Source organism: Camelus dromedarius, chromosome 36, assembly GCF_036321535.1.
Source record: "Camelus dromedarius isolate mCamDro1 chromosome 36, mCamDro1.pat, whole genome shotgun sequence".
NCBI classification, from domain to species: Eukaryota; Metazoa; Chordata; class Mammalia; order Artiodactyla; family Camelidae; genus Camelus; species Camelus dromedarius.
The window spans coordinates 11,322,648-11,331,906 of NC_087471.1; the positions used below are offsets into that span (position 1 = coordinate 11,322,648).

General features: G+C 39.2%; 1 non-coding gene across 1 annotated transcript; it reads left to right on the forward strand.

The window, feature by feature from the left end:
* The first annotated feature begins 8,733 nt into the window (after positions 1 to 8,733).
* Positions 8,734 to 8,807, forward strand: TRNAP-GGG (transfer RNA proline (anticodon GGG)). The gene has a single exon. It is a non-coding gene; the product is annotated as a tRNA-Pro (tRNA).
* Positions 8,808 to 9,259: the final 452 nt, after the last annotated feature.

Consider the following 9,259-nt stretch of genomic DNA (forward strand, 5'->3'; position numbering starts at 1 on the left):
TATCACTGTAGTCACTGGAAACGTGTGATGCGTTTTTGAAACTAAACACACACACTTTACTCTTAACAAGGAAACTGGGGCCTGGGTTGGGTTGTATCTACAAGAAGAACTTGTTGAAAAAATGTGATGCAATTTTCTTCTTCAGCATCAGCTGGGGACGATCTTAGAGCAGGAAGGCTAGCAGAGAGGACGAGCCCTCTCTAGCAACTATCCCCTGGGTCCGCTCTGCCAAGCTGCTTCCGCATTGATAGCCTTCTCCCTTCATCCTGTTCTGACTCAACCCATTCCTTAGTAGCCCCAGACTTTGTTCTCAGAAGCTCTCAGGAGAGCAGCACTTTGTGGACTGACGGTAAGGAGGGGTGGTATAGGCGGAGAGCCTCTGTTTTTATACAGGGTTTATGGTAGCTTATTTTACTGCCAATTTCAAAGCTACCTGCTCACTAAAAACTCTCTCCTCATGTCGACCCCTACTCACATCCACATTTAGCTGAAACAGACACTTGAGTATTTACCTAGGATAGAAGATAACTTTCCTCGTGGTGTATTTGTTTTATTCACATCACCAATATGAAGGCACATGAAGAGATGAAATGAAAATCAAAGTTCCCACAATTAGTTTGGTTTTACTTTAAGTCAGGGGAGGGCATATATACAAAGTACTTCATTTTCAATTTCATTTACCTCTATAGTAATTGAAGACCCTTTCCTTTCATGATCTCTGTGTTTTTTTTTCTTCCCATAATGGTTGTTCTCTTTTATAGAAAGATATCTACAAGCGACAAAAAGGTGTCTTTAAACTCTGATGACATTCTCTAGTTCACTGAACTTCCTGATCAGGAGACTTTGGGGAACTCTCCTGTTTCATAGCCAGCTGAGTGGCATCTCCCGGGTGGAGTTCATTCAATCTTTATGACACAGACTGATTTGGTTTCTATTTATTTGCTTACTCTTCTTTTCCATTCTTTCAACCTCTGAAGAATAGTGTCTTTATCAAACACTCTGGAATTGTACTCTCTCCATACAAATAAACAACCCAAAGTTCCATTTCTGTCAAAATTCTTTTATCCTAAAAGGTCAACTCAAATTGTGCTTCCTTTCTGTGGGTCTTCTAGATTTCTCACGAGTCAGATGTGTCTTCTTTATCTTGCAAGATCCTTGCATACAGTGTCACTTAAAAAACAAAACAAAACACCTTTTTCTGTAAATGACATTTGACAGCCAGGAAAGTACACCCAAGGCTTTAAAAGTCACCAGATGTATAAACACAATTTAGCTTAAAATTTTTTCTTACCCATCTGTAATAATTGAAGACATTAATTTATAAATTTTCTTTCCTTTTTGCTTTCACATAGGATAATGGAAAGCATCCATATTCTAATTTTTTTATTTTTAATTAAAAATTTTTTTAACATTTTTATTGATTTTACAATGTTGTGTCAAATTTCAGTGTAGAGCACAATTTTTCAGTTATACATAAACATATATATAGTCATTGTCACATTTTTTTCTCTGTGAGCTACCATAAGATCTTGTGTATATTTCCCTGTGCTATACAGTATAAGCTTGTTTATCTATCCTACAATTTTGAAATCCTGTCTATCCCTTCCCACCCTCTACCCCCTTGGCAACCACAAGTTTGTATTCTGTCTGTGAGCCTGTTTCTGTTTTGTATTTATGCTTTGTTTGTTTTTGATTTTTGTTTTTTTAGATGCCACATATGAGTGATCTCATATGGTATTTTTCTTTCTTTCTGGCTTACTTCACTTAGAATGACATTCTCCAGGGGCATCCATGTTGCTGCAAATGGCGTTATGTTGTTGGTTTTTATGGCTGAGTAGTAGTCCATTGTATAAATATACCACATCTTCTTTATCCAGTCATCTGTTGATGGACATTTAGGCTGTTTCCATGTCTTGGCTATTGTAAATAGTAAGGCATCCATATTCTTAAGCAATTTACCATTTAACACTTTATTTCAAATTTCTATTTCCTGATAGAAGGAGGGGTGGGGAGCCTGTGGAATAGCTACACTTCTCCTGCACTTCAGCCCCAGGACCAGCACTTGGTTTCCTCTGAACCACTTTTTCAGGCATGTCTGCTTACTGAGATGCGTGTGCTAGAAGGGTGGATAGGTTCGCTCACTAGCTGAGTGGTTCATACATACAGGGTCAAAGAGAACTCAACTTTAACACCTGTCATAGTAAAGAAAAAAATCCATGGTGACATGTCATAAAATTTTGGAACTCTATACAAGTAGAGAAAACTGCAGTTGGCAAAGACGAATGGTCCTCTGTGGTCATTTATGTTCCTCAGTGGATTACATGTATAAAGAACAATCTAATACTGGTTGACTTAAAAAAAAAAAAAAAAGAAACTGAGCTCCTAGGTCAATGCCTTACACAAAAATGATCCTTGCAAAAAAAATCTGGTACACTAGTCATAAGACAGTGTGTTTTGTGGGGAGGGTAAAAGGGGATAGTTGAGAAACAGTGCTCTGAAATCAGATATGCCATGGTTTGGATCCCAGAATTTATGTTCTGCTATTTATTAGATTTATTGTTTTAGAAAAATTATTCCCTCACTGAAAATTTTAGAGAAGTTCATCCACAAATTGGAGTGGAAAATAATAATAATATATACTTTTCAAAATTCTCATTGCAATTAAATTAGGTAATATATTCAATTTAACCCTGTCACTCATAGGCATTCAATAGAAACTATTTGTTACTATTAATTTCAATTATGATCATTAACCCATTAGTTATATTTATTTTCCATGAGGGTGTGCATTGAAGGGTATGCTTAAAAAGTACTCAACAGGCAGAGAACTAACAACAATGACACATATTCTTTACTGAGGTCAAATCCATTGTGATGTGGCCCAAATATAAACACTACGCATGTAGTGCGCATACTGCCAGTAACTTAAAAGGAACGCAATGTTATTAGGTTTAGAAACATACAAAAACATTAACATTGGACTTGGAAACCTTTGGAATAGAACACGTCTCCTCTTAGCTGACTGTTAAGAAAAGTATTTTTATGATTCCAGTGGGTCTTAACATTTAAAATGATTCTATTCCAAGTTTTCAGTGGCCAGGAAAGAATTCCTGCTCTCTCTGTCATTTAGTATGCTTTCATTAGGAGTGCTACAGTTATTAATGGCAAATGGTTCTTGTGGAGAGACTTGTAAGGGTGCCTCCCCTGCTTGAATCCTGGACCTTTCACAGCAATGCCACAGAAGTCTACTTCTACTGAGACTTGGGGATTCTTGCTCTCACAAAATCACATTCATCCAACTCCTCTGCTCTCAAATGTAAACTGTTTTTGTTCTGAGACTCATTGAAAGATGAGTTCACAAAAGAACATTATCAAAAACCAAACCAAACCAAACAAAATTCCCTTAGATTCACTAATGAATCTGTCTGGACAAAGACAAGATACCTCTTGAAACAATAAACATTTATGTAACAGAATTGCTTCTGGAGTTGCATATACATGTATGATAAAAAAAAAATGGAACATGTCTTGCCCACTTTCCACTAAAGATCTAATTTAAAGGCATAACTGACCTTCCAAGTTATAATTTCAGTCTAACAATATGCCGAAGATAGTTAAGTGCAGTGATGAAACTTCTGTACGTCCTGTGTCCACCGATTTCTTCAACTTAAATTGCTGTCAGTAAAGCTCATTGTGACAAGTATTTCTTTCATTCAAGTGAGTTTCCGTAGAGCTAAGATCAGGATGCACTAACTTTAAGGATTCAAATGTCTCTTGAAACACTTAAAAAATTGTTGAGTGTCTTAAGGATTTGAAAGATTCAGGTTTTAATGGCTGGCTGCATTTATCCATTGATTCATCCACCCATTCTGTCATCCATCCATCCTACTACAAGCCCTTGAGACATAAGGCTAATTTCAAGGATATAATAGCCCACTGGGGGACCAGTCAACATAATGGGCAGTTGCAGGCGCGATCAAAGCACACTTGGGAGCATTACTGAAGGAAAGCCTTGTATAGAATAAGGAACGAGAAACAGCTTTGGAAGGGATTTGTATTAAGACTCGAAGGATAAGGAAGACTTTTTTTTTTTTCTGGTGATCTAGCAAAGGAATACAGAATGTTGAACTAGTAGCATTTTAAGACATATTAGAAGCCAACAATTTCTCAGCTTCTTCCTCTGTGTCCTTTGTTTTAAAGGGAACATTAAGTATTTTCTTTTTTCTTGTCTGAAAGATAACATTTATACAGTGATTATTATATGCCAACCACTGTTCTAAGATTTTTATGTTTTAGTTCACTTAATCTCAAATTTATAAGGTAGCTATCACGATTCCCTTTTCCAAGAGAAGGAAATAGAGATAGAGGTTAGATAATTTGCCCAAATAACACAGCTGGTCAATGGTGGCAGTGGAATTCCATTGGGTTGTGGAGCTAAGTTCTTATCCCTGCACTCTACTTGTGGTAGCTGGATAATGGTCCCCCAAAGATGTTCACATCCTAATTCCCCAAACTATCATTATGTTTACCTCAAATAGCAAGAAACTTTGTAGATATAATTAAATCAAGGGTTTTGAAACAAAGAGATAATCCTGGATTATGTGGGTGGGCCCACTGACAAGGGTCCTTAAATGGTGAGGAGGGAAGCAGGGGTCAGAGTGATGCTGTATCTGAAAGCGGACAATGGTCCAAGGAGTTCAAGTGGCTTCTAGAAGCTGGAAACTTATTCCTTATATAAATCTCCCGCCACAGTCTCCAGAAAGATCCAGCCCTGCCAACACCTTGATTTTAGCCCCATGAACCCCATTTTGGACTTCTGACTCTGCAGAACTGTAAGATAATAAATCTGCATTGTTTTAACCCACTAAATTTGTGGTAATTTGTTACAACAGTAATAGGAAACTAAAACAACTTTCTTGAAACCACCCTTCTTTCACTTGCATACCAAGTAACTACTTCTATTTTTTAATATCTTACATTCAGTGTCCTCAGGAGAAGGTGTCTGAGCCACCGTATTGGTTATTTTCCTTTGAGGGCAGAGTTATTGCCCAGGTAATCTTCAAAACCTCTGTCCACTCTACAGAGTCCTGCCTATGGCCCAGGCTCTAACCCCTGGTCCACTCATCCAGGGACAGGAGAGTCCCTCGTGTGTTCATAAGGACTCCTTGTGTGCTCAGTGGCAAGGATGGCATGGGAGTCACTTGGAGCATCACTGGTTTCTCTTTAGTGTAGCACTGGTTATTACTGATTTTTTAAAAAATGAATTGTCTATCGAATGGCTACTGCATTTTGCATTCACTGATCTTGGCGCGCCCCACTGTGAGTTACAGTCTGTGTCCTGTGTCATCTCACAGCTCTGTGCTTTATTAGCTTTTGTGTAAATAAGGTTACATAATAACAGGTGATTTTCAATTGTTGTGACAGTTTTGAACTTCATCCTGCTGAAGTCTAATGAGTTTTGAAAGGCTTTCTCTTGCCTCTTAGTCTAGTGGTTGAGATCACAGACTCTGGTGTCAGATTGGCTCCCAAGTCCTGGGAACATTTACTAACCTCTCTTTCCCTCCATTTCCTCAACTATAAAAAATAGGTGATAACAGCACCTATCCCATAGGGTTATGGTAAGGACTAAATATCTCAGTACATTTAAAGTGCTCAGAGCAACGTCTGCACAAAATACAGGCATGCTTCATTTTACTGCCCTTTGCCTTACTGTGCTTCACAGATATTATGTTTTTTAATTTTTATTTTTTTAATTAATTGAAGATTTGTGGCAACCCTGGGTCAAGCAAGTCCACCAGTGCCATTTTTCCAACAGCATTTGCTCACTGCGTGTCTCTGTGTCACACTGTGGTAATTCTCAACAGTGTTTCGAACTTACATGATTATTACATTTGTTATGCTGATCTGTGATTAGTGATCTTTGATATTACTATTGTAAGAAAAAATTATGACTCACTGAAGGCTCAGATGATGGTTAGCATTTTTTTCTTAGCAATAAAGCATTTTCAAATCAAGCTCTGTACATTTTCTAGACCTAATGCTACCGCACATTTAACAGACTATAGCACAGTGTGAACGTAACTTCTGTATGCACTGGGAGACTAACACGTCTGTGCGATCTGCTTTGTCGTGATATTCACTTTACCGTGGTTGTCTGGAGCTGAACCTGCGACATCTCCACGGTGTGCCCATTAAGTGCTTACCAAGCACTAGCTACCATTGTTACCAAACATATAAAAGTTACTTTGCAAAGAAACTGGCCTTGTTGAATTTTGAGACTTGCATGACATCCATCAGACATATACCATAGAGCCTGAATGCAAATGTGATTTGTAGGACTGAGCTCTCTGTTCGCCTGCTGCAGATTGTGTGTGTATGTTGGAAGCTGCTCCTTGTCATAAATGATGAAATTCAGTAAGAAGGCAAATGGGTACATGTGCATTATGACTGGGGCATGTATGGTGATCACTTAGTCCCCAGATGGCTGACTTAGCGCCAGTGTTTGCACCGCACATCTCTGTAGTCTGAGCAGCAATGCCTTGACAATGCTGTTTATTTTCTCTTTTGAAATTTAAATCTTTGAACAACGGGTGGTTATAATAAAACCTTTAATATATACTCATCCCGTGGTCTGCTTCTCTAGTTGAACCCTGACTAAATTACAGAGAAGCACCTGTCGTTTTTATACTGTGAGTAAACTGAAATAGTGCATCGAAACAATATGGTATCACTAATTTTTTTTTTTTTTTGCCTCTGAAGCAGGTCTGCATTTGCAGAAAGTTAACAACTGCCTTTATTTCACTCACATTCAAACTTGTAATAAGACAGGGTTCTGTTAGAAGTGCCTACAGCTTCCAAACACAGTGTCACGCTATCCAAACAAAACGCCATTATGCAGGTTATTTCTTTGGAACTGTCTCTCTGCTTCCCAGGCATTTCAGCAGCAGCCTCTGCCTGCCGGTCACGACCTCACCACTCTCAGCAGCAGTGACAGCGAGGAGACCTCCCCGCTGAGCTAATGAGGACTGCGGCAGCGCTGGCACCGGGACCCTGAGCTTTGCCTCCGTCCGTCAGAGGTCTGACTCTGAGGGAGTGTCAGGCAGTGGGTGGTCCCTCCAGGAAGCCCGAGCTGACCTGATTCTCACCACCGGAACCCAAGCAACCCATCTGTTTCATCAACGAGCCCTCGGAAAAGGCTTTGAGGAAGCTTTGAGGCATCCCAACAGGATCTGCCCAAAAAGCCACGCCCCACTGCGAATGGGGAGGGACACTGAGCAGCCACTGCTGTCCTGTCTTGACATCCCTGTGCCAGGTGGTTGGTGAAGGATGCCACGGCCTCTACCTCTTCTGGGCCCTCCTTCCTATCACTGGACTATAGGAATTTGGGGGTGTTGTATGGTTTTTCTGTTCTTCTTAATAGAAACAAGGAAAGAATGAGAACAGTTGGATGTAAATTAAATCAATCCAAATTACGTTGTGATTGGAAACCTTGAAATTTGGAATTCTAGAAATCTAACAAAATGCTAGATAAAAATGGATGTTGTGATAAATTCAGGCAGACAGTAGACCTCTTACTCAGCTACTAAGGCATATAACCACTTCTCATTTTAAATATAAGGTTTATGCCTGGAAGGACTACAATATTGCAACCTCTGCAGCCAAGAGACGGAGAAGGCAGTCAGGTGCGAAACTTTTTAGCTGTGTGGGCCTTCAAGTCACTCATATAAATGGACTTAGACCCTGAGACATAACACAAATGACTGGCAATGAGTGAACTGGGAAACAAAGCAATAAACCAAGCATGTGTGCAGACAACAAACAGGACAAAGCCACGGCAGCGAACCGGCTTGCTGTTTGTAGAGGGGCCGACGCTTCCACATGACACGGTCTTTCCTGGGCGGTCTCCCTCCCTATTCCTACACAATATGTATATTGTCCGAATAGATAAAGAAGCCCAGTGAAACTGAACTCACAGTCGTTGGAGAGGTTAAGGACAGCTGAGAGTGTTTCCCTGGATGAACGCTATGCTCTAAGTGAGTTTTAAATGAGGGAAAAATGTGTTTTTTTTTTGTTTGTTTGTTTTGGCAAAGAGCAGGTTGAGAGCAAGAAAAATGCTTTGTATAAAAATTTAGAAATATTGCTTCATTATGAAGCTAAAATGATGACTATTTGCTTGTAGAAGTGCATTTTTATTTAAAAGCACAATGACTGAAATATCTTTTTTCCTTTTAAAGTTTGCGAATCTACTCATGTCCGTGTCACTGAGTTTGCTGAGGATCTAGCTTCTTTAGGGCTCATCCTGACCTACCTGATTCTATTAAAATTCTCCAGATTGTTTTTTTCCTGCTTAAAATTTCCTTGTTTTTGTTAGTGTTGGTCAGTGCTGAGTAAATTCAGAGGAGAAGGGATACAAGGCCCATTCATTCATTCATTTGTTCTGTAAATATATTTTGGATGCCGGACACTGCTCTGGCTGGAGATGTAGTAGTCACCACAGCAGACTTCAGGACTGAAACTTCAGGTTGAGTCTGAAATTCACTGAAGGTCTAGAAAGGCAAGGATCTAGTTAAGAATTTGGGTTTATACTCTTAGTTTAAACAAATGATGATCAGTAGGGAATATTATCTTCCTTACAACCTCAGTGAGGAAGATTCTGAAGGGAGGACTTTGACTTCATGTGGTACTAAGCTGGTTCCTGTTTTGATGTGTAAGAAGTGATGTGAATTCTGGGGTAGGGGTATATAGCTCAGTGGTAGAGCACATGCTTGGGGTGCACAAGGTCCTGGGTTCAATTCCCAGTGCCCCTGTTAAGAAGGAAAAAAAGAGAGGGACATCTAAATTGTGGCGCATTCGCAGCCATTAAAAGGTATGAGGCAGAAACTAACAACATTGTAAATCAACTACACTCCAATAAAAAATAAATTACTTAAAAAAGCAATGATGTGAATTCTAAAAGGTTTTTGCGGTACAAAAAGGCTAGAAAAATAATATTTTAAATGATCATTTTATAGAAAGTTACTAGGCAAATAACATGAAAAGTAAAGGCAGATTTGCAATGAAGGGTGCACCTCCGTAACTCTGGAGTTAAAGAAGATACTAATGCACTTTACACAGGCTGTTGTCAAAGTCTTAGGGATTTATTAATTTGGAGGACACATTATTTAATCTCTGATAGAACCCATTTTTGTAGTAAGATCTGGCCCTCTCACTCCATTCGAACTTAGCATAAATAGGGACCATAGAAATTTTTTCCTTCCTG